Genomic DNA, 26,549 nt, shown 5'->3' with positions numbered 1-26,549 from the left:
AAAAGAAATTAAAAAAAAAAACCACACACAATGAAATACCACCTCGCACCTGTCAGAATGGTTAAAATTAACAACTTAGGCAACAACAAACGTTGGTGAGGATGCAGAGAAAGAGGAACCCTTTTGCACTGTTGGTGGGAATGCAAACTGGTGCAACAACTCTGGAAAACAGTATGGAGGTTCCTCAAAAAAACAAAACAAAACAAAACAAAACAAAACAAAACAAACATACAACTACCCTATGACCCAGCAATTGCACTACTAGGTATTTATCCAAAGGATACAAAAATGCTGATTTGAAGGGGCACATGCATCCCAATGTTTACAGCAGCACTATCAACAATAGCCCAAGTATGGAAAGAGGCCAAGTATCCATCGACTGATGAATGGATAAAGAAGATGTGGTGTGTACACAGACGATGGAATATTACTCAGCGATCAAAAAGAATGAAATCTCACCATTTGCAATAATGTGGATGGAACTAGAGTGTATTATGCTAAGCAAAATAAGTCCAAGAAAGACAAATATCATATGATTTCACTCATGTGGAACTTAAGAAACAAAACAGATGAACATAGAGAAGGGAAGCAAAAATAAGATAAAAACAGAGAGGGAGACAAACCATAAGAGACTCAAATACAGAGAACAAACTGAGGGTTGCTGGCAGGGTGTTGGGTGGAGGGATGAGCCAAATGGGCAAGAGGCATTAATGAGGGCACTTGTTGGGATGAGCACTGGGTGTTATATGTAAGTGATGAATCACTAAATTCTATTCCTGAAATTATTATACTTTATGTCAACTAACTTGGACTTAGTTTTTTAAAAATAAAAAATAAAAAAAAGTGTCAGCTTTGTAAATAGAAATCGAGGTATGAGATTAGGTTAATAACAGATTATTCGTATTAGGGTTTAATATGATGCCATTTGAAGCAGTTAACCTAATGACCCCTATACTTAAAATTTTACAATATTATAATTATAGCACAGTGAGGAATTACTATTTTAATAGTTGGTTCCAGAATGCCTCCTAGAGTTGGGGGGGGGGGGTAGTTAATCTTTGTTTTGAAAAATACCTTGATAAGCTCCACACATTAAAGTGGAAGGTAAATCTTGAAGGAGCGGAAGAATTGACAGATCTGTCAATTGCCGAGCAAAAGAAGAAATGAACAGAAATATGGAAGCAGGGGAGAACAGAACTAGAGGTGGCCTAGACTATAAAGAGGAGGGGAAGAGAAGTCCAAAAACAAGGTGAGGAGCTGCATCCTTTAGAATAAAGGGACCGATGAGACATTAACACTCAGTGTGCCTGTGGGCTGGGGGATCTGGAGGGTGAGGACAGTATGCCTCTTCAGGAAAGGACAATCTAAACCCCAAGTGAAGTTGTGTTCCTGCAGGGTAAAACCCCTTTGCCATCCCCTATCTTCAGTAAAGCCTGCCCTACTCCTAAGAGTCTCGAAGGTTGTTTGGGGAATAACCAATGGAAAGGTCTAAAAATAGGGATAATTGGGGTGCCTGGGTGGCTCAGCTGGTTAAGCATCTGACTTTGGTTCAGGTGATGACCCCCAGCTCATAGGTTCGAGCCCCACATCGGGCTCTGTGCTGACAACTCAGAGCCCAGAGCCTGCTTTGGATTCTGTGTCTCCCTCTCTCTCTGCCCCTCCCTGGCTTGTGCACTCACTGTCCCTCTCTCTCTCTCAAAAATAAATTTTAAAAAGTTTAAAAATAGGGATAATAATTCCTATTTTATAGAGTTTTCATGAAGATTAAATGGGTTAAATTTGAAAAATCTGGGGGAGGGTGTTGGAATTCCCACATAATATGGGCTTATAGGGCTTGTGACCATTTTATTAAAATTTCAAGATAAGTGATTTCAGCTGATCATGTAACGTAAAAGTTTTATTTATCTCATTTCCTTAGATTGGTATATAAAATAACTACTTTTTGAAAATATAAGCTATATTCCAGGGGCACCTTGGTGGCTCAAATGGTTAAGCATCCTACTCTTGATCTCCGCTCAAAACTTGATCTCAGGGTCATGAGTTTAAAGCCCCGTGTTGGGCTCTGCACTTGGCATGAAGCCTACTTTAAAAAATAATAATAAAAATACAAGCTACCTTTCGACAATATCATAGAGTTTATGGCTCCCTAACTTTAAAATGTTGTTCCCTCCCCTTAAATAATCCCCACCAGTGGTTCTCTAACTGCGGAGTGCATCAGAATCATCTGGAGGACTTTTCAAAACCCAAAAGGCTAAATTTCTTTTTTAAGATTTTATTTTTAAGTAATCTCTACACCCAACACGGGGCTCAAACCTACAACTCCAAGATCAAGAGTCATGTGTTCTACTGACTGAGCCAGCCAGGTGCTACCCATAAAGCTAAATTTCTGCATCTGAAGGTCTGAGCAGAGCCTGAGGCTGTTCCTTTCTTACAAGTTCCCAGGTCATGTTGATGCTGTGGTACAGGGAACACACTTTGAGAACGACTGAGCTAAACCACCCTTTGACCATTCTTTCGAATTCTAGCTCAGATGCAACCTCCTTGAACACCTTTCCTTCCAACCTTCATGCCCTCTACCCCCCTTCTCTGATAAAACTAATCACTGTACCTACTGTTTATTTCATAGTATACTGTAATTTATATATGTACACATCTGCCCTATATCTATCTGGTACCTAGCCCAGGGCCTGACCCGTGGCAGGTGTTGACTGTTTGAGGAGGGGATACCAAACTCCTGGAAGATACCCACATGCAACAAACTCCTTTGTACGCTCCTGTGCTGGGCTTCTTCTGCTCCCTCTGCTTGCAACACCCTCCACTTTACCTGACTCAAGGCTTAGCCCAAACATTCCCTCCTCCAGGAAGCCCTCTCTGACACTCCCTCTGCCTCAGGTTTGTGTCAGGTGCCCCTTTTCCTGTCTGTCTATAACATATCATACAACATATTTAATATACTATCTATAACATATCAATCTATAACATTTATCTTCGTAATAGCTACCACTCACTGAAGGCTTTCTAAGTGCCAGGAACTCTAATAAGCAGAACTGGATTAAAATCTTTGGAGATCTTTTGGTCAAGCAACTCCCACTTCTGGAAATTTATCCCACACCTCAGGAAAATGACTCCTACAGAAGCACACTCCCTACAGCATTGTTTGCGATGGAAAAATATTAGAAAACCTCAATATCCATTAGTAGGGGAATGGTTAAGTAAGTTACACCGCAACTATATAAGGGAACAGTATGCAGCTGTCAAAAAAGAGAATGGATCCGCTATTTATGTACTGACAGGGAATGAGCTCCAAGATACGTTGCTAAGTGAAAAAAGCAAGGAGCAAAACAGTCACAAGAATGGTAAACATCTATACAAAAACGAGGACATTTTCCCATAAGACTTAGAAGGCTGCCTGTGAGAGAAACTGGGTGGCAGAGAGACTTTTTACTTAAATACCCCTTTGTACCTTTTGAATTTTGAACTATTTGAATGTGTTACCTATTCAAACAAGCATGAAAAAAAATTAAAGACCTTTAGAAAGCCATAGAATAGAAAGGTTAAGGTGCTCCCCTATTTAATCAATATAAAAATAAAAATGAGTATGGAAGTCTAACAACATTTAGCTTTTTTCCAAGATGACTTTTGCTATTTCTACGAAATGTCTCGTGCCAAGCTATTTCCATTTCCTCTTTGCATTTTGTGTCTCTGCTTTATTAGCGCCCTCCGTACGTGCCTGATCTATTAAAGGTCAATCCATAGCAGATGTTCATTAGACCTGGTGACAACACTCTAGTTCTTACAGTACAGGGTGTGCAAGGGTTGTGACCCTTCGGTTTTCCCCCCGCCTTGCTAGCTGCTCCTCTGGGGTCCTTTCCTGGTTCCTCCCCTGCCAGTTCTTAAACTGCCGTCATGTTCTGTCCTAGATCCTCCTCCAGTTTCCTGCACACTCACGGGCTCTCATGGCTTCGGTTCACACCTACAAGCAGATGATCCAGTTTCCATCCCACAACATATTTCTCCCCCAGATTTCAGGCCGGCACATCCAGCTGCCCACTGGACCACTCTGCCACAGTCCTCAAAATACCATGCTCTCAAATGAAGTCATCATGAACTCTGCCCGCCTCCGGTGGTCCCTATCTGAGGAGACTGGCATGACAACCTCTCCACCGCTTTCTCCAGCCAGAATTGGACCTCATGGTTAATGAATTCTCCTTCATCTTCCCACCTCCACCCTTCAAATCTTAGGTCTTTCCTAATGTTTTCGGAAATTTCCTGTTTCTCTCCAAACTTTGTCACTTCTCGGTTGGGGCTGTCATCATTTTTCACTATCATGGTTTTTGGTTTTTACAAGTCTCTCGACTGGGGATCTCTACCTCCAGTCTTGGCCCCGTGCCCCACACCCCATCTGTACTCTGCAGCCAGAGAGGTCCTTTTAAGATGCAACTGATCATTTCCTTCTCTTTCAAACCTTTTTGCTTCCTTCTGACTTTAGGAAAAAGTCCGACCCTGCATGACCTAGCAGTCCCACTCACCATTCCAGCCTCATTTCTCAACATGCACCTCTCACTCGCCCTCAGCACATGCACCATGCTCCAGCCAGAACATCTTTTCTCAGACCTCAGAACCCCGTTTCTCTCACAGCATGCTGCTAAATCAATTACTCTTCAGTATGTAAAAAAAAAGTCTTGAAATGTGGGCCCCACCAAACACCACGATAAGGCAGCTGGTGGTGCTAATCTTCTAAATTGGCTCCGTACTTCAATCATCCTTGTTGAAAACATGTTTATTGTTCACCTCACCCTTTATCTCCCTTAGAGCTGAAGACATGTGAGGTGAAGACCCACTATCTCATCTACATTTGTCAACTGCCTTCCCCCAAACTGGCATCAGGAGCAGAGTGGTGACTTTAGTAATCAGTTCTATCTTGAGCTGCACTCCTGCGCCCACAGGCTTACAGCTGGACTGCTGTAATATTTTGTGACCAGCGAGAGAGGGTGCTCTTTTAAATTTTTTTTTTTTTTACATTTATTTATTTTTGAGACAGAGAGAGACAGAGCATGAATGGGGGAGGGTCAGAGAGAGGGAGACACAGAATCCGAAACAGGCTCCAGGCTCTGAGCTGTCAGCACAGAGCCCGACGCGGGGCTCAAACTCACAGACCACGAGATCATGACCTGAGCCGAAGTCGGCCACTTAACCGACTCAGCCACCCAGGCGCCCCGAGAGGGTGCTCTTTTAGGCAACAGTTAGGTGCGATTGTGCAAGGCAGAGCACAGACTGTGGAAACACAGAGCAGGGGAACAGGAACCTCACCCCAGCATCCCGCACAGCATCTCCTATGCAGACTTCTGACCCATGCTAGGCTACTCTAGGTCTTTCCATAAAACAATTAATTATCTGAGGCAGTCTGGTCACTTCCCTGAGTCCCTTCCAGGAACATTCTCCTAGGATTTACAGCCTGGCAGTACCCAGGATGGTGATAAGGAAAGCAAAAGCAAAGTACTACTCGAACCTTCTCAGTCCCACTATGAAGGGCAGGGGGCGGGGTAACAAACACTCAGCAGTAAAAGTCAGACAAATAATGGTTAGCTACCTGCAACTCAGGCAGCTCTGAAATACAGCAGACACAAGTTTCTAAGGAAATAAAGCCCCTTAAGGGCTGTCAAAAAAGGCCCCTGAAAAATTTATATTTAAATTGTTAACATAGGAGCATATGGCACATAAAAGGAACAAGACAGATGGTTAGCAAAGTTCCTATTTCTCATATAGTTAAATCACAGAGGTCAACAAACTGCTTTATCTGTTTTTGTTGTTGTTGTTTTAGAGCGAGGGAGAGAGTATAAGCACCAGTGGAGAGGGGCACAGGGAGGGAGGAACAGAATTCCAAGCAGACTCCATGCTTGGCAAGGGGCCCAATGTAGGGCTCGATCTCACAACTGTGAGATCATGACCTGAGCTGAAATCAAGAGTCGGACACTTAACCAAATGAGCCACCCAGGCTCCCCAGCAAACTGCTTTAAGTCATTTATTTGGCCAGACTATAAAATTACTGGGAATTTCTCATTTGCAGATATGAAAATACCTACATAATAACTCTAAAGTATGGTAATCCACTCCTATTTACTTTGTGGCAGTGAGTGGATGGAGGTATTAGAAAGAAGGTACCAATGAAAGAAGGAATGATGTATTTATTGAGCATTTAACATACTGCTAAACATACTGTGTACTAAGCTGTCCCTCTATTCCACACTGACCAGCACAGCTGTCGTTGGCAACTATGCAGCACAATCTCCAGGGAAAACCGAAGCTACTTGTGGGTGTGTGAGAACAAAACACCTTGGCTTGGGGTATGGAGCCCAGTGGAGCCCAGGTTAAAACATAACATAAGCAGCTGGATTAAGAAACACCAATTTTGGGGCACCGGGGTGGCTCTGTCAGTTGAGCGTCTGACTTCAGCTCAGGTCATGATCTCACAGTTCATCAGTTTGAGCCTCGCATCGGGCTCGCTGCTGTCAGCGCAGAGCCCACTTTGGATCCTGTCTTCCTCTCTCTCTGCCCCTCCCCAGCTCATGCTGTCTCTCTCTCTCAAAAATAAACATTAAAAAAAAAGGAACATCAATCTTTGTGAAAATTCCAAATTAAGCAGATAAATCAGGAGTGAATTCCCATATTATAAGAGCAAATTAATTTCTCCAACAGATCTGCACCAGTATTTAGAGATCATTAGCTTCTTCGATACCGGGTACAGGACAAAGGCACTTAGCACAGCCATGAACGACAGAGTCATGCATGACACAACTAGAAGGATCTTTTGAGTTCGTGTCCCGCTTGTTGTTGTTGTTGTTTTTCCCAAAAAAAGAAACTGAAGCCAAACAGGTCCAAAGACTGATTTAAAACCATACAGTGAACAGGTGACACAGCCAGACCAGAAGCTAAGTCTCTAATTTCCACTATTCAAAGCTAAAATTGAATCAAAAACTTGGGGAAAACATGGGAACCAGCAGACTGGATCACACTTAGACCAGCATCATTTACCAAAAGAAATCCCAGGAGAGATGTTATGAGAGGCTGTCCTGCTGTTGTAAAAGTTCGGATTAAGTAGACCACAGCTTTTTTTTTTTTCTTTTTGTGGACCTACCTTCCATTAGATAATCTACTTTTTGTTATCTCTTTGTATATCATACTTAATACTGCTGATTTAAACAATCAGGTCCACACACTTAACTTCTACATTGTAGGAACTACAGTACCATTTTGAACTAATCACTGAAATTCTTGTCTTATCCAGTCCCAGGTAAGTTCGCACTGCTCTCTTTGCTCATGTTACTCCAGGAAATTTATCCTCACTATTGCTCAGCGACTTTCATTCATCTCTAAATGGCTTTCTATCATGTTCCCTTCAGTGCTACATTCAAGCCTTCTCCCCATTTCTTCAGACCCCCAACTGTTCTCTGCTGCCACTCACTCCCTCCCAGCTGATGACCTGGTTTCCACTCTAATGACGCTGAGGTCATTCAGCTAAGGCTTCCTCAACTTCCTCCTCCTCCTGTCAAAACTGCTCCATCTTTGGGTGCCTCGGTGGCTCAGTCAGTTGAGCATATGACTTTGGCTCAGGTCATGATCTCACGGTCCAAGAATTCAAGCTCCGCATTGGTCTCTGTGCTGACAGCTCAGAGCCTGGAGCCTGCTTCAGATTCTGTGTCTCCCTGTCTCTGTCCCTCACCCATTCATAATGTCTCTGTCTCTCTCTCAAAAATAAATATTTTGAAAAAAATTTTTAAAAACCTGCCCCATTTTGTCACTATTTTCTCTTTCCACCTTCCTCCCAGAGGAAGATGCAGCTTGCTTCCTTCACAGGCTAAGTCCTCCAGCCATAATAACCTTCCACCCACTTCCACAACTGCATCTCCAGTCTTCCTCTCTGCTGGCTTTGTGTGCAGTGCATACGCTCGGTTCACCCTCATCCTTAATTCCAACAAACCCAAACAAGGCAACTTGGACCTACTCAAGCCTCCTACCTTTCCAGCTCTCCTTCCTCTGCCTCCCTGCTGCATTTTCAAAGGCAGAGTCGAATCACCAACTTGCTCCTCCGTCAACTTGCTCCTTAAGCTTTTTCCACTTAGCTTCCTCTCTCAGCACCCAGACTTTCAGAGGTCTCCAGTGGTTTCCTTGTCACATATGGAGTCCTCATTTCTTTAAACTCCCTGCAGCATTTGACTCTGCTGACTTACCTGGGTTTCTTGAAACTGTTCTAGGACTCTCAGGGCACTGACCACACTGGTTTTCCTTCCCTACTTAACTGCTTCTTTGCTGACTCCTCTTCTTCCCCAGACCCCCCAAAAAAGACATTCTCCAAATCACGCTTCTCTTTTTTAATCCACTCCTAATGGATTCCTACTGGGGAATCCGTTCCTGTTGCTAAGGGGGACTTAGCTGTCACTACTGTACAGATATGCCACAAGTCTCTACCTCTAGCCATAGCAACGCTCCTGATATTTCCAACTTCCTGCTGGATGGTTTCAGCTGACTTAATCATTACACATCAAAATCTGGGGTTCTCAAATGAATCTATTTTTATTCCATCTCAGATGATTCTTTTCGATTTTCCTATTTCTTCTTCTAAGACACTCAGACTCTTAAGCTTTTAGGGTAATTTCTGGCTCTTATATTTGTCTTATTCTCACAGTGAATCAGTTCCAAAGTCTATTGATTTTACATTTAAAAGTATGTCTAATCATGTCTATCTCCACTGCCTTAACCCAGACCCTCACCCCACTTTTCTGGGCCACTGTAACAGGTTTCTGTGCCTCCAGACTCTCTTTCCATTCATGTTAAATAAACACTAAATCTTTGCTGAAGCACAGCACTAATTACAGAGTTCTCTCATCTTCTTCAGTGGTCCTCAATCTACCTTCTGAGTCAGCTCTCACTTTCCCTGCACGTACCCTATGCCTCAGCCATCTAGACCACTCACTGCTATCTCATCTTGTTTCTTTTTTCATATTGTTTCCCGCTTTGAAGGCCACTTCCCATTTCTGAATGTTCAGATCCTATCCAACTTTCGGTGCGCAACTCAAATGCACTTTTGTGAGGCTTTCCCCAGTCCTTTCTCTCAACATTTACTTGTACCTATCAAATGCCACTTACGTACTTACATTTCTCTCATTTTAAACTAGTGTGTCTACCTTATCTCTAATAAACTGGAAGCTCCTTAAAGCGTGAATTCTTGTCAGCATTTAGTACTTAATAGGGATTTAATAAATGTTTGCCGAGTGACTCATCTAATTACCTGTTTTATGAGGTACCTACCTGAATACACCTTCCTTAGTAGTTTCAGATTTGGTGAAGAAACCTATATTCACTTTATATATACATGGTACAGTAAGAGCAGGAAGTCCTGGGTTTGACAACTTGTTCTGCCACTTAGCTGTGTGGACTTTGAGTAAAATATTTAATCTCTCATAGCCTCAGTTACCCTATCAGTAAATTATTGTGTAGTGCCTGCAGATTAAAGTGCTGAAAAAGTATTTAGAACCCCTAGCACAGTTTCATATACTTAGCATAGAGACAATATTTTCCAAAGCTGGGCCACAATATAACCTATCCCACATGCTCTTCCTAAAATGTGACACTGACACGCTTTCCACTGAATAGTGGGGTCTATGTACCCTCTCTTTGAACCCAGGCAAAGCTCAGTGACTGCCTCAACCAAGAGAATATGGTGAAAGTGACACTATGCGGCCTCTGGGGTATGTCATAAAAATGCCATGCACTTTTACCTTATTTCCTTGAAATAGAAGCTCTTGGAACACAGTTGCCACGCTGTGAGGTAGGTAAGGTCAAATGGAGAGGCCACGTGTGGGTGTTTCGGCCAACAGCCTCAACTGAGATCCAGCTGATGGCCACCATCGACCCCAAGACATGTGAGTAAGGAAACTTCCCAGATGACTCCAGCCCCAACTCCAGCTAACTGCAATAGCTTGAGATACCCCGTGCAAGAACTGCCTGGTGGTGGGGCACCCGGCTGGCTCAGTCGGCAGAGCATATAACTCTTGATCTCAGGGTTGTGAGTTTGAGCCCCACCTTGTGCATCGTTTACTTTTTTTGAGAGAGAGAGAAAGAGAGGGATGGGGGGACGGAAGAGTGGGGAGACAGAGGGAGGGAAAGGGAGGGAGGGAAGAAGGGAGGGGGAGGGAGGGGGAGAGGGAGAGGGAGAGGGAGAGGGAGAGGGAGAGGGAGAGGGAGAGAGAGAGAGAGAGAGAGAGAGAGAATATGAATGAATATCTTCAGCAGGCTCCACGCCCAGCTTGGAGCCCAGCATGGGGCTTGATCGCACAACCATGAGGTCATGACCTAAGCTGAAATCAAGAGTCACGCACTTAACCACTGAGCCACCCAGGTGCCCCAGAGTTTACTTAAAAACAACAAGAACAAAAAAATTGCCTAGTGGAGCCCAGTCAACTCCTGAGCAAGAGATAATAAAAATAATTGTTTTTTTTAGCCACTAAATTCTGGAGTGACTATTACACAGCAATAGATAAACTAAAAATCCAGTGCCCAACACATCCAGCTACTATTGACACAATGCCACTGTAAATCTCAGTCAGTCTCCTCCCACCCCTTACTTTTTCAAACTGACAGACCTCATCTTTTTACTTTAACCTCACATGGCAGGCATCATCCTTTCATTTAATATAACGAGTGCTTACTATGGGTCAGACCCCATCTTAGACTCTAGGAGATAACAGTGAACAAAACAGAATCCCTGCCTTATGAAGCTTTCAGTCTAGTCAGATAGAAAGAGGGCCAAATGAATCCATAATGTCAAATAACAATTGTTAATGTAATTTAATAAATTACATAGTAATTTATATACAATGTTAGGTAGCGATAAGGGTGATCCTTCATGCTTATTATTTGTCCTTTTCTAGAAATTAAAGGAATCTATTATTCTACCACAAAAACACAAAGTATTCAGAACCATCTCAGTTTAAAATAAAATAAAGGATGTAATATTATTTTGTTTTGTTTCCAAAACATTTCCAAACAATGCCTCACACATTTGTTGGTCTTTCTGGCCATAGCGGCCAAGTGGAAAATCTAGAAATTCTAGGTCCCTTCATTAGGTCATAACCATTCATTTTATCAAAGTAATTTGGAATTTTTTATTGTGTCAGTGAGCTTCCAGATTTACCTTTTAAATTTTGTATAATAAATCAATATAATATTTTAGTTTGTGCTTTCTAGGTCTTAAATGCAATATCTTGTGTTGTTAAAATACTTGTGCTTTTCCTAATGGCTTACATCGATTAGTAAAATTTTCCTGTAACTTTTTCCTAAGCACTTGGTTCTTCTTAATATGGATGAATATAATGTGCTTATATTATGTGAATTAATGTGAAAAGAAAATATAACTTACAAAAATAAAAGCTGCAGCAACTTTTAAAGAATATACATATTTATAAAATACACATGCATTCTGCAACATACATCTATTTTAAAAAATGAACTTTAATTCACTTCCAAACTTTACTATCCTGTTTCTTTATTTGCCTACAGCATTTTCTAAATTTTTTTTAGTGTTTATTTTTGAGAGAGAGAGAGAGAGAGAGACAGAGCATGAGCAGGGAAGGGGTAGAGAGAGAGGGAGACACAGAATCTGAAGCAGGCTTCAGACTCCGAACTGTCAGCACAGAGCCTGATGTGGGACTCAAACTTACGAGCCACAAGATCATGACCTGAGCCGAAGTCAGACGCTTAACTGACTGAGCCACCCAGGCTCCCCTATAGCATTTTCTACCTATTCTTGAATCACAAAACAAAAATAAACCACACACACCAAAAAAAAACCCACTCACACAAATCCACTAATATTTTTTTCTGGTTATAAAAGTCATAGATACTCACTGTGGAAAAACTGGAAAATTTACAGTTAATGAATGAATAATGAAACGAATGCCCAGGAGTGCCTGGCTGGCTTAGTTGGAAGAGCATGTGACTCCTGATCTTGGGGTTGTGAGTTCAAGCCCCAACTTGGGTATAGAAATTACTAAAAAATAAATATATAAACTTAAGAAAAAAGAAATGAATGTCATCCAAATGTTTACTGATTACTTTTGAGTAATGAGGATAAATGTAATTATTTAATCTCTCTCTCTCTCTCTCTCTCTCTCTCTCTCTCTCTCTCTCTTTCTCTCTCACACACACACACACACACACACACACTGCATAAAGAAAAATGTTAATGGGGCGCCTGGGTGGCTGAGTCAGTTGGGCGTCCGACTTCGGCTCAGGTCATGATCTCGCGGTCCGTGAGTTCGAGCCCCGCGTCGGTCTCTGTGCTGACAGCTCAGAGCCTGGAGCCTGTTTCAGCCTCTGTGTCTCCCTCTCTCTCTGACCTTCCCCCATTCATGCTCTGTCTCTCTCTGTCTCAAAAATGAATAAACGTTAAAAAAAAAAGATTTTTAGAAAAATGTTATCACACAAAAACATTTCCATCATTACAGAAAATTCTATTGTGTAGTATTTCACTATTATACTGCTTCCCAGGACTGGGAATTTTTTTCTTCTTTCCTTCCTTCTTTCCTTTCTTCTTTCCTTCCTTCCTTCCTTCCTTCCTCCCTCCCTTTCTTGCTTTCTTGCTTTCTTTCTTTCTTTTTTTTTTTTCCTGCAGAGGGAGAGAGAGTGAGAGCACATGAAGAGAGAAGCACAGAGCCAGAGGGGCAGAGTGAGAGAGAGAATCCCAAGCAGGCTCCACAATGAGCATGGAGCCTGACATGGAGCTCGATCCCAAGACCCAAGCTGAAACCAAGAATCAGATGCTCAATCAACTGAGCCATCCAGGCGTCCCACAGCACTGGGATTTGTAGTTAGGCCTCTTGTTTATGGGATTACAATTTCATTGGCCAGGTAAATATACACACATGAAATGAAACAAGACAAGGCCAGTTAAAAATAAGAGAACAAACTACAAATATTATCGAAGTTCAAAGAAATAAAGAGATAAATACAGGTAGATATGGAACAGCCTTCATAAAGGAGACACATTTTATTTATTGACTTAATAATTCATTGAGGGACATGAATACATTGTGCTAGGCTCTATAAGGGGCTGACCTAAGCAAGATTTAGGGGCACTACAGTTTAATAAGAAGATTAACTGTCAACCACCACCTTCACCCTATTTCTGTCATTAATGAACTGTATGATATTGGGATCTCTAGTCCTTGTGAAGGGGATGATCTCAGACTTCTAGTCTTAAAGTGCTATGATACAAAGAAAAGAGGAAATGAAAAAGGCACCAGAGAATAAGGAAAGCAACTAACCGAAAAGATCCAAAGTTGACAGAATGAGCTATGTTCCTAGAATACAAAGCAGAATGAATGGTGATTTTGCATGGAGGAAATATTCATATATTCAATATATATTTATTGAGTGCCTATTATGTGCCAGGCACCATGCTACAATGGATAAGGATACTATAGTGCTCAAAACAGATAAAAATCCTTTGTTTCTAGAATCTGGCATTCTAGAGGGGAAACAAGTAATTAAAAAAAATAAATAAGAAACTATATTGTGGGGCACCTGGATGGCTCAACTGGTTGAGCGTCCGACTTTGGCTCAAGTGATGATTTCACAGTATGTGAGTTCAAGCCCCACACTGGGCTCTGTGCTGACAGCTCTGAGCCTGGAGCCTGCTTCGGATTCTGTTTCCCTCTCTCTCTGCCCCTCCCCTGCTCATGATCTCTCTCAAAAATAAATAAACATTAAAAAAATTAGAAAATAATTTCCTTAGGGGCACCTAGGTGGCTCAGTTGGTTAAATATCTGACTCTTGATTTTGGCTCAGGTCATGATCTCATGATTGGTGATTTCGAGCCCCATGTTGGGCTCTGTGCTGACAGCACGGAGCCTGATTGAGATTCCCTCTCTCTTTCTCTCTCTCTCTCTGTCCCTCCCCCGCTCATGCTCTCTCACTCTCTCAAAATAAAAAACTTAAAAACTTAAAAAAAAAAAGAATTTTCTCATAATTGCAGAGAACTTTATAGGTCATTTAGTACAACCCATTAGATTATTATACCCCTATTACTCCTCCCAAGTGAGCAACTTGTCTTGGCTTGAACTATTTTAATTTTTTTTCATTTACTTACTTATTCATTTATTTAAAGTAAGCTCTAAGTCCAATGTGTGGCTTGAACTCATGACCCTGGGATCAAGAGTTGCATGTTGTACCAACTGAGCCAGTCAGGTGCCCCGGCTTGAACAATGTTAGTGCCTAGATCTACCTCCATAGACCAGACAGCCCATCCATCCTCAAATAGCTCTTTTAGACTCTAATAGCACAGAAATCTGTTTCCTAGTAATGTCTAGTCTTTATTCTTTTTTAGGGACACTTTGTACACTACATGCTTCAGATATTTGAAGACAGTCTTCAAGTCTTCTCTCAGATTTCTCTTCTCTTCAGGTTAAAGTTAACCAGTTGTTTTAACTCTTTTCTAAGTGACATGGCCTTATGCTTTGTAATGCTAAGTTAAGGGAGTCTCAACTGCAAGCCAGAAAAACTGACTTTGGGTAACTTACATTATGTAACATAAGATTTATTGGAAGGATAGGAGGTAGAGCACAGAACTGAGGAAAAGCTAAAGAATCAGGTCTTTGGGAACAAATACAGAGCAGTTCCAGTATCCACATATTAGGAATTAATCCATGGTTGTGATGAAGGAAGCTTGTCACTGTGTCACTCAACCTAGCATTCAAATGAAAAGAGGAATACATCTATTTGCCTAACATCTATTGGCCTAACCTGGGTCACGTACCCACCTACTAGGTCAGGGATGGACTGTTTCCTCAAAGCAAACCTGAGCTGCTATTCCCTGAAAAACCTACACTGGATGCTGGGCAGGCTGAAACAACTTACGTTCACTAAATTCTCTCAAAATGTGATACCTCAAATCCAACATAAGAATCCAGGTGTAGAGGAGGAGGAAAGCCAAGGTATAGCCCCCTACACTTGCTGTATGACCTTGCGCAAGTGACCGAACTCTGCCTCAGTTCCTATCTGTAAGTAGGTGGTGGTCACAACAACACTTTGTTGTACCTGCAGCAACCAAGTAAGAAAATGTATGTGAAACACTTTATAAACTCAAAGCTAACTACAGTAGCCAACACTTGCTGACTGCCTATCAGAGTCACATTGCACAGATTATTTTATTACATAGATTATTATTTTTATTTATTTACATAGATTATTTCAAAACAACCCTATGAAGTAGAAGATTATGAGCACGAACTCTGGAGTCTGACTACCCAGGTTCAAATTCTGACTCCATCACTTATTTCTGAGACCTTGAACAAGTTACTTAGCTTGTGACTGTTTCCTCACCTTAAGTGGGCATAATTCTAACAATTGTGATTATGAAGACCGAGGTAATATAAGTAAAACTCTTAGAACTGTGTGGAGTATATAATAAACACCCAACAAATATTAGCTGTTACTATGGTGGTAGCAGTAGTAGGTATCCCAATTTTACAAATGAGCAAAATGAGGCATTGGGAAGTTACATCACTTGTGTTAAGTTTTCAAAGTTTAACGTGGATGAGCAGAATTTGAACTTCATTGTAAGTGTTCCTAATTACTATACTCCATACACTTTCAAAGTGGAGGGGAAAAAAAAGTGGTATTTGGACTTTAACCCTAACTTCAAGTCACACAAATTAAGGATATTTACAAACGAAACTCAAACACAAGAAGAAGGAAATGAACTGTTGATACACGTCTTCAGAATGTTAGCTAGAAGGCTAATCAGATCTCTAGAGAAGACCAGGAATATTCATATTATTTTGTTAAGGAAGAAAAGTCTCTTACCTCTATTGGAAATCAGCCCCTTACCAAGGGTAAGCCTTCTGATTAGTGCTTTCAATATAATTTTTTTTTTTTTTGCTTTTTTAAAGATTTTATTCTTAAGTAACCTCTATATCTAACATGGGGCTCGAACTTACAACCCCGAGATAAAGAGTCACATGTCCCACTGACTGAGCCAGCCAGGCGCCCCTCAATCTCATTTCTAATGTTTGTTTGTTTGTTTGTTTATTTATTTAGAGAGAGAGAGAGAGCGCTAGCGTGCGAAAGGGAGCACATGAGCAGGGGAGGGGCAGAGTGGGGGGCGGGGACAGAGGATCGGAAGCGGCCTCTGTGCTGACAGCAGAAAGCCTGATGCAGGGCTTGAACTCACAAATCATGCGATCATGACCTGAGCCGAAGTCGGATGCTTAACTGAGTCACCCAGATGTCCCCTGAATCTCATTTCTAATGTTACTCTTATTGACAAAGTTACTTAATAATGCCAAAGAAGTTAACTTCTCCAAAACAATTCACATTAGCTGAGAAAAAAACTATACATACCAAACCTGCATCACACTTCGAAAAAGTAGGAATGTGTTTATAACCGAGAGAGAGGCATAATGTTAGAAGATGCAGTTAACTGTGTCCACCAAAAAAAAAAATAAACATTTCTCATTTATGAATTAAGACCATCAATGAGGCTAAATGTTCGAAAAGGAGAGATAATTATATGGATACTATCCAAACAATGGTGTCTTCAAAATCAGTTCCTAAGCCACACTAAAAGTAAGCTTTGTTATTTGTCATACAGTACTACTCAGAGTACTACCGTGTTCTGAATACCACATCCGATGAAGTATTCATTCAACAGATACTTAGTGATTACCTAGGGGGAAGTGGTGAAAAAGACAGAGGCCCTACTCTCATGGAGCTTACACTGTAGGCAGGTATTACAAAAAAGAAATTGAGGCTCAGTTCCCAGGACTGTCAGACTCTATTTCGACTGTATCATCTTTCACTGGCAAGATACAGCTTTTCCTAAAAGTCTACACCTAATCATGCAGTCCTGACAGCATGGAACAATTTAGAGTTTCTCTCTGGTGGCAGTCCAGAGTCACTTTCTCAGTGAAGTATTCTTCCCCCAACTCCCAAGAGCAAAGACTGCTTGGTCAGTAGTTTAACACATCATGTTGACATGTATACAATTCTTTTTCTTCCCTCATTAGTCCCTAACTCCCCCAGGGCAAGAACCATGTCTTAATCTCTTTGTATGTCTAGAAGATGGTGGAGCAGATACTCAATAAATAGCTGAGTGCAGCTCACGAAAACATTTCAACAGAGTAGACAGTGGGAGCCAGACTGCAATGAACCAAGGAGTCCAAGGAAATGACGGGCATAGTGTTTGCCCTTCAAGAACAAGCCCAGAAAGGAAAAGAAGAGAAATGGAAGTAGTTCAAAGAAGAAATGTGATCACAGGAAGGTTTTATATTTTTTTCAGAATAAGCAATATTTGAACTTATTTTTTTTGTAAGGTAGTACAGCACAATTAGAAAGAGCAGATGGGGCACCTGGGTGGCTCAGTGGGTTGGGTTTCTGACTTTGGCTCAGGTAATGATCTCACAGTTCGTGGCTTCAAGCCCCACGTCAGACTCTGTGCTGACAGCGCAGAGCCTGGAGCCTGCTTCCGATTCTGTGTCTCCCTCTCTCTGCCCCTCCCCCACTCGTGCTCTCTCAAAAATGAATAAACATTAAAAAATAAATAAAAAATAAAATAAAAAGAGCAGAGATGGCAGAGTCAGATAGGCTTGAATGTGAATCTGTTACTTACAATGTCTATAGGCAAATCACTTAACCTCTGTACTTCAACTTGACATACATAAAAAGAGAATGGGGGCACCCGGGTGTCTCAGTTGGTTAAGCAACCAACTTCAGCTCAGGTCATGATCTCATAGTTCGTGAGTTGGAGCCTTGCATCAGGCTCTGTGCTGAACACACAGCGCCTGCTTGGAATTTCTCTCACCTCTCTCTGCCTCTCCACGGCTTGCGCTCTCAAAAAATAAATAAACGTTTACAAGAAAAGAAATTTAAAAAAAAAAGAGAGAATGATAATACCTACACCTCACTGTGACAATTACAGCACTTGGCAAACAGAAGAAATCCAATAAATGGTATTGATGATTATTATTGTATGCAGAAAGAAGCCTGGTCTCTGATGTTCTAAACCCTCTTGCATAGCTTGCGCTTCAGTCTGGATTTCCTATCTCAGTCTATGTGTTACTATGTGATGGCTCAGCCAGTTGAGCGTCCGACACTTGATTTCGGCTCAGGTCATGATCACGGTTCATGGGTTGGAGCCCTGGGTCAAGCTCTGTGCTGGTGGCATGGAACCTGCTTGGGATTCTCTCTCTCTCTCTCTCTCTCTCTCTCTCTCTCTCTCTCTCTCCCCTCCCCCCCCCCCACATGCAAGCATGCACACACTCTCTCAAAATAAATAAGTAAACATTTTTAACAATATGTATGATGGCAAGGAAACAAGATCCTTACTTCTTTGTGTACCACCCTCTGTGCTATTCCACTTCCTTGTGACAGTCTGCATGAGCTCATGAATGGCTGCTGTGGAAAATTACTGATGTCACCAGCTGAGGAAATAGACACAATCCGGAGAACAAGCCAATGAAACTGATGTTAAATCATCAAACGTACAAGATTCTGGGCTCCTGCCAAAACTCATCGAGCACTAAGAAGAGAGAAACTGAAAACACAAACACACAGGACATTGTTTAACTTCCTAAGCCAACAAGGTGTTCCCGGCATCCACCCCAGGCACAGATAGATGGCTGTACGATAAGAGAGAGGGGTTTCTCCAGAGTTCCTGTCTCAATATTTCACCCTAATGTCAGATTCATTTCTGTCAGGTGCTATTCCAGTTCACCAACTTTTCTGTCAACCTGACAAGTTTCCAAATTCACAAGATTAGTATGCTTTTTGAAAATATTTAAGCAAGTATTGTTCACAGCCTTTTTTTTATTTTATTTTTTTTAATGTTTATTTATTTTTGAGACAGAGAGAGACAGAGCATGAGCGAGGGAGGGTCAGAGAGAGAGGGAGACACAGAATCAGAAGCAGGCTCCAGGCTCTCAGCTGGCAGCACAGAGCCTGACGCGGGGCTCGAACTCACGGACCGTGAGATCATGACCTGAGCCGAAGTCCGACGCTCAACCGACCAAGCCACCCAGGCGCCCCTGTTCACAGCCTTTTAAAGCTGATGCTCTGGTGCTTGCTGCGGCAGCACATACACTAACTGAAGTTAATGCTCCGCTCACGTTCACCTGTTACTCCTATGGGATCAACAGAAACACCTCACCCCCCTCCCCTCTCAACCAGATCACACATCTCCATGCTCACAAAGGGACACAGGGGGGGCGCCTGGGTGGCTCAGTCGGTTGGGCGACCGACTTCGGCTCAGGTCATGATCTCACGGCTTGTGAGTTCGAGCCCCGCGTCAGGCTCTGTGCGGACAGCTCGGATCCTGGAGCCTGCTTCTGATTCTGTGTCTCCTTCTCTCTCTGCCCCTCCCCCACTCATGCTCTGTCTCTCTCTGTCTCAGAAATAAACATTAAAAAAATTAAAAAAAAAAAAGACTGTATCTCAGTTTCTCAAAGACATACACAACTGTGCTGAAGCTGAGGTACAATCACAATTCTTTAAAAAAAAAAAAAAAAGGGACACAGGGAAGAAGACTCAAGTGCAGGCTACTGTGACAATTTTAGTGATGTTGAGGCTACATCTACCCGGGATTACTGGAAGACAAGAAAGATACTGACCTCCATTCAAAATCAATTACAAATTAATCATGGAGAGCAGAAATAAATATAGAAAACAAAGACGATATAACTACCGATTGGAGTTCGGAGAAAACTGGAAGATAGGGAAAAGAAGAGGAGGAAGAAAAGGAGTAGGAAATATATGTGTATCAAGAAACTTAATCACAAACATAATCACAAAAGCTACAAGTAATCAAGTCAAGGTTGAAAACTCAGTTTTTGTGAATCTGGGTCTCATTAGGAACTTGAATTTACCAAGAAGGAATAAGAGAGAAGGGTAAAGAATATTCCAGGGCACCTCCAATAACCCACCAAAAAGCCAGTAACCCACCACAGATTTCACTTGCAGCAGAAGATACTGGAAAATAAGGCAGTCACCTGTCACAGAAAAAAAACTTTGGAACACCTTTTTTCCCCTCCATATAAAAAGCATCCTGGTTCATTACACTAAGTACAATTCTCGGAATTCCGATCCTAACCACGCTGGGTGATCCTGGCTAACACATGCCTCAGTTTCCCCAATGTTAAAACACGAACACATGACGGTGTGTAACGAGTCTCAGCCTCGATCTGAGCCTGTGTCCTGACCCCGGACCTGAATCTTCGACGGAAAGTCACAAGTTCAAGCCAAGGAAGAGCTGGCAGTTTAAATGTGCCCAAGGCAGCTTTAAAAAAAATTCAAAAAAAAATTAAAAAAAAAAAAAAAAAAAAAAAAAAAAAGAAGGGTTCCCGGGCTGAGTTGCGGTTTCTGCTGAGGGGGATGTATACGGGCTCGAGCCTCCACGGCACCGGCACCGAGGCTCCGGCGCCGGCGGCCCCGTTCCCGCTGGCGGGGCTCGGAGGCCGCCCCCGCCCAGAGGAGGGACGCGGGGGCGCAGCTGCTCGGGGTCCGAGCCCAGCCGCCGCCCCGCAGGCCCGGCACCCGCACCGCGAGAGCCCGCGCCCAGAGCCCCCATCCAACGCGGGCACCTGCGAGGTCCGGCCCCGCCGCTCTCCCCGGCCTCGGCCGGTCCTTCTCCCCTCGTCGGCCCCGTCTGCCTGTCAGTCCGTCCGTCAGTCGGTCTGTCCACAGTCGCCCCCGCACCCTCACCGTGGCGGGGGCAGGTGTGGGCGCCGGGCCCCGCAGACACAGCGAGTCTCCGCCGACCTCTCCCTCCGCACTCACCTGCGCGGCGCGGGATGTCCAGCTGTCCAGCCGCCGCCAGTCCCCGCCACCTCAGTGCCAACACGGGTCAGGCTCGCGCGTCTCCGCGGCTCAGCAGCTGGGACCCAGTCAGCGCTCGGCGGCGCCACCGCGCACGCGCACTGGGCCGAGTCGAAGGGGTTGGGAGGGGTGCGGGGGCCGCGGGGCATGGTGGGGGCTGTAGTCGTCTGGGTCGGCTGGGCTGTGGCGGAGCTGGGGTCCGCGCGCTCACTGACCCAGCACGCGAGCCTCCTTTCCGACCCGAGCTCTGGTTCCCCGGCGGGCTGGGGCACAGACGACCTTAGAAGCCCATTTTTAGCTCAGCGATACCCACTGGCCTTCCGTCCGCACTGCAGTCCGAGGCGCTCAGGGCAACATGAAGTGGACCAGCAGTCGGGATGCGGGATAGGGGCGGCTGGACGCTGGAGAGGAGCGGCCCTTACTTGATGTCCGTTTTCTAAATATTTAAGTGCCTTCTTCACAAGTGTACAGAACCAGCCCTAGACCAGCCTGATCCACTCTTACACAATTCACAAGCCCTGGAAAGAGCCACAAATTGGAACAAATTTGGTTGAGGGCATGCCAGAGAAATTCACTCTCCGGGGATATATAATGCAGCGGGTGTAGTCAGAAGCCTGCGTTTGAGTCACTCAACAACACTAACACTTAGCTCATCCATAAGATGAGAATGTGAATTTATGGTTATGAGAATTAGATGCTGTTGGAGGAAATGTTAAAGCACAGTACAAATGAACAGTCCAGGAGGGTAGCAGGCCCACCTCCATTTGATACCCAGGTCCTAGCAGACATCAGATTCTATCCTGAAACAAACAATAGTATTTCAGAAATAGTATTCCTAGAAATTTCACCCTACTCTGAAGAGATAAATTTCGTTTTAGAGCTGCTTATTAACCTACGCATGGGTGACTAATGGTGTTCCAAGGGGGTGATGCTTGGGTCCATGGATGGAACCATAGATGAAATCTACACGCATACAAGCCTGTCTCAGTCCTGACCTCACTGTATTATGCTCACTTTGCAAAGCAATTTCATGTTACTTACAACATCCCTGTGAAAGCTGGATGAATTTCACCATTTGAATTTTACATAGTACCTGGTCAAACTAATAAGTTGCAGAGCTCTGAACCCAGTTTCTGGGGCCAAATTCACTATCCTTCCCAACCACAGCACTCTTTCAAATTCTGCTTTCTTAAACCAACTAAACTAAACCCTCTGAAACCCATTGCCTTAGAGCAATGGATTCCAGCCTTTTTGGTTGTGGTAACATATGTCACAACTCGCAAGGGTTATATTTCGTAAGTGCTGACAGCGCAGGGCCTGACTCGGGGCTCGATCTCATGAAACGCAAGATCCTGATCTGAACCAAAATTAAGAGTTGGATGCTTAACCAACTGAGCCACCCAGGTGCCCTGAAAAAATGCCACTTTATTAAAAGCTTCCTAGAATGCCACTCACGGCAAAGCCCTTCACAATTTGTGCCACAGGAAGGGTGGATGGAGCCAGGTGTATTGAAGAAATTCGGCCAAGCACCGAGCTGGTGAGAAAAACAGCATCTGCGTCATGCTGAAGGGTAGATTACAAGATGATAAAAACAAAGGAAGTAGTGTGGATTTGTTGAAGTTACATCCCAAGAGCACCTTTTCTCAGTGGTGTTTGATGAACTTCAGGTGTGTTCAAATGTTAAACTGTATATGTCTCATTATTGAGGAGCCATTCAGCACTTTGTGTAGTTCTGCTTCTTATACCGGAACCAAAAGCTCCAGGAGGGCAGACTGGCTTGTCCACTACTGTATTCCCAGGACACAGCAGGGCACTGGAAAAAATGTGTTAAATTATGAAATCTGGATCAGAAACAAAATATTGTTTAAATACTTATTTCCTCCAAGTTATTACCAAAGAAATGCTTTCTAAATGTGAAGTATGATTTGACTCTTTTCTTTCTTGGAAGAAATGAGGGGTACCTGAGAGGCTCAGTTGATTAAGTGACTGACTCTTGATCTTGGTTCAGGTCTTGATCTCAGGGTCCCAAGTTCAAAGCCCTGTGCTGGGCTCCCTGCTGAGCATGGAAACCACTTAAAAAATAAAATGAGCAACTTAGCTGTTTAAGGAACTATGGAATGAATCCCTTTGAGATCTGTTCATTATGTTTGCATTTCTGCTTTATGTATATTTTATTTTTTTAAAGATTTTATTTTTAACTAATCTCTCCCTCCAACGTGAGGCTCAAACTCACAACCCTGAAATCAAGAGTCACATGCTCCACCGACTGAGCCAGCCAGGTGCCCCTACTTTATGTATCTTAAATACATTTGGCATGTGCTCTCGCAACCAGCACTATCCTAACTTTTTAAAGTTTGAAGCTAAATTACTAGTTAACAATTAGCATTTAAAGCCATGGTTTTAGACTTCTCAGGAAGTTAGAGCCACCCAGTGAAAGGCTGCATCATTCGTGGATGGAAACGAACTTGAGGCATTCCTGGTCTGTTTCCCTCCTGATCTCACATGTGGCCTCTTGAAACCACTATTCTGCTGGACCTTATTTCTTAGCAACCCCCTGTGGGGATTAGGGACAAGGGGGTCTGCAGTAGTTTTCAAGGATCTCTTCAAACTCTTTCTTTCCACTCCAGCTTGGCCTGGGATGTTACCTAATCAGTTTCTGGACCACTATACAAGAGGAGGGCCCAGTAAAAGTAACTGAACATGCAATACCAAGTAAGGCATTGGAATCCGAATGGGCAGGTCATATATGGTTTTGTAAGGCCAAAGGGCATTGTTTATGAGCAGAGAGAGAGGGCCTCTTGTTTTCATTCACCCAAAAACCCGCATTTCATTTGACCTTTTGTCCAAGTATTTTCCTATAGATCATCATGTCCTCTGAAGTGCTCATCTTGAAATTTGGGCCAGAAACGCAGATCAGTTGCTTCCTGAGTTTGGACTTTTCATGCAGGTAAAAATTACCACCCATATTCACCACTTACTCCATTTTCCCCAGAAATCTGGCCTCTAAGAATTTCTCTGTACACAGAGAATTTTCTCTGCACTTAATGAAGAATAAAGTCACACCAGATCCAGAATGGAAAACCAAATTCTGCTTTGACTCCTAGTTTTGTTCCAGATCAGCTAAATTAGAGCTAAATTTTGTGTCAGTTAGACCACATCTCTGATAAAGAACATACCTTATAAGTAATGTATATGAATTCCAGTACTTAAAAAGTGTTATAATGACTTAATGTAATTTGTCCTAGATGGGATCCTGGGACAAAAAAAAGGAATTAGCTAAAAACTAAGGACTTTATTTGATGGAGGGCCTGGGTGGCTCAGTTGGTTGAGCGTCCAACTCTTGATTTCGGTTCAGGTCATGATTTCATGGTTTATGGGTTAAAGCCCTGTGTTGAGCTCAGTACTGACAGCACAGAGCCTGCTTGGGATTCTCTCTCTCCCTCTCTCTCTCCCTCCTCTGCTCTCTCTCTCAAAATAAATAAAAATTAAAAACAAAAACAAGTGAAAAAACTAAGGACTTTATTTGATAATGTATCGATATTGGTTAATTGTGCCATACTAATGTAAGATGTGAATAAGAGACATCAAGTATGGGGTATATGGGAATTCTGTACCACCTTTGCAATCTAAAACTATTCTAAAATTTAGCTTAAATAAAAATTGCATTAAAAACTTGAAAAAATACACAAGAGCTGAAAGAAAATAAAAACTACCTTAAATTCATTATCCAAGAAACCACACATCATTTCATTATATAGCTTTCCAGATTTTTTTTTTTTCAACTTTTTACTTTCTTTCAAGTAAGCTGTATGCTCAATGTGGGGCTTGAACTCGTGGTCCTGGAATCAAGAGTCATATGCTTCATCAACTGAGTTAGCCAGGTGTCCCAACTTCATTTATTTATATGCTTATTTATTTTGAGAGAGAGAGGGTGTGCGAGCAAGTAGGGGAAAGATGGTGGGGGGGTGGGGAGTAGGAGAGAATCCCAAGCAGGCTCCATGTTTAGCATGGAGCCTGACTCGGAGCTCAATCTTACGACTGTGAGATCACAGCCTGAGCTGAAATAATGAGTTTGACACCCAACCAACCCAGCCACCCAGGCGCTCCCTTATTTTTTATGCTGGCTCATTCCTCATTCTTTGGTTGGTTCAAGTTCAGGATGTACTCTCTTCCCTGGCAGGCACACCAAACCAACAGCATCCTCCTTAAAATTTAGCCTGCTCCCTGACTGGTTGGCGAACTCTCTCCCAGGCTCAAAAATGAAAATGGCGCTTCCTGAGTACCTGAGGTCAGATCCTATGCTATGCAATTTCAGTCAGCTAGTCCTCACATCTATCCGGGATTTACATCACCATTCTGGAGGCACCTAACCTCTGTGCTTCTACTTAAGGACAGGAAGCTCTCCTGGTTATCAAATGAAATCTAGCATCAGCCAGGGGAAGAGAGCCGTACCTAGGTGTCTGACTGCAGCTGAACAGAAGCTGGTTATCCCACAGTCTGCCCAGATCCTGATTTTTGGATAGTTCAGACCCTGGAGTTTAGATCACTGGTTAACTGAATTCAATCTAATCTTCAAGACGGCATGAGTGTTCTCTTCTTAGCCAACCTGCAGCCCACCCAAATGCCCTTAATTAAAATGTTAAAAGGGGAAGCCTGGCTGGCTCAGTCGGTGGAGCATATGACGCTTGATCCTGGGAGTGGTAAGTTCAAGCCCTATGTTGGGTGTAAAGATTACTTTAAAAAAATTAATTAAAAAATAAAGTCTTTAAAAAATGTCAAATGGGCAGGGCACCTGGCTGGCTCAGTACGTTGAGCTTCCGACTCTTCATTTCGGTTCAGGTCACAATCTCAGGGTCATGGGATCAAGCTCCGTGTCCAGCTGTGCTGAGCCTGGAGCCTTAAGATTCTCTCTCTCCTTCTGCCCCTCTCCCCCGTTTGCACACTCTCTGAAAGAAAAACAAACAAACAAAACCCACCCAAATAACCCAGGAAGAAAAACCAGACAAACCACCAATTATTAGAGATCAGAAGTCTGTCATCACAAGACCGCCATTTATTTTTCAGGAGGAAACGTATTTATTTTTAAATGTTTATTTATTTTTGAGGTGGAGGGGAGGGGCAGAGGGTAGGATAGAATCTCACGCAGGCTCCATGCTGTCAGCTGAGCCTGGAACCTGCTTCAGATTCTGTGCCTCCCTCTCTCCCTGCCCCTTCCCTGCTCACACAGTCTCTCTCTCCCTCAAAATAAACATTAAAAAATTTTTAATAAAAAAAAAAATTCATGGTATCCAGTATCCTCAGTATGTCTGGTGTATAACATAAATAAGTTCTCAGACTACAGATACATTGATAGGAGCTGCTTTCTCTTTGGTGGTCCATACTAGAGAAGTAAATAGAGTGCCTGATCAGAGCCCAATGAGTTAACTCCTTTTACCAGACCTAGCAGTTTCAAACATCCCAAGATTCACACAGGAGGAATAATAAACTTTCTACAAGAATTGAGAGGTCCTATGGTTCCACGCTTTCCAAGACTGCTTGCTACATTGAACTGTATTTAGAATTTGGTTTCAAGGATTGTCTCCTATTCTCCAACAGGTTGGGCTCTTTACTCTCGACTACCTTTGATTGTACATGGTCAGAGCCGACTCAGCCTCTTTTCTCTTGCAACATTCCGGTTCCTGACA

The 26,549-nt window shown here is 43.0% G+C and overlaps 1 protein-coding gene across 1 annotated transcript in view; it reads right to left on the bottom strand.

The window, feature by feature from the left end:
- Nucleotides 1–20,944, bottom strand: part of SGSM3 (small G protein signaling modulator 3) — a 51,827-nt gene extending 30,883 nt beyond the window's left edge. Inside the window, exon 1 of the mRNA XM_042993356.1 lies at nucleotides 20,827–20,944. The gene's annotated coding sequence lies outside the window, so the exon portion shown is untranslated. The remainder of the gene's footprint in view (nucleotides 1–20,826) is intronic.
- Between the last annotated feature and the right edge of the window lie 5,605 nt (nucleotides 20,945–26,549).

This window comes from Panthera tigris, chromosome B4, assembly GCF_018350195.1.
Source record: "Panthera tigris isolate Pti1 chromosome B4, P.tigris_Pti1_mat1.1, whole genome shotgun sequence".
Taxonomy (NCBI): domain Eukaryota; kingdom Metazoa; phylum Chordata; class Mammalia; order Carnivora; family Felidae; genus Panthera; species Panthera tigris.
This window is presented reverse-complemented; position numbering and strand designations above follow the sequence as displayed.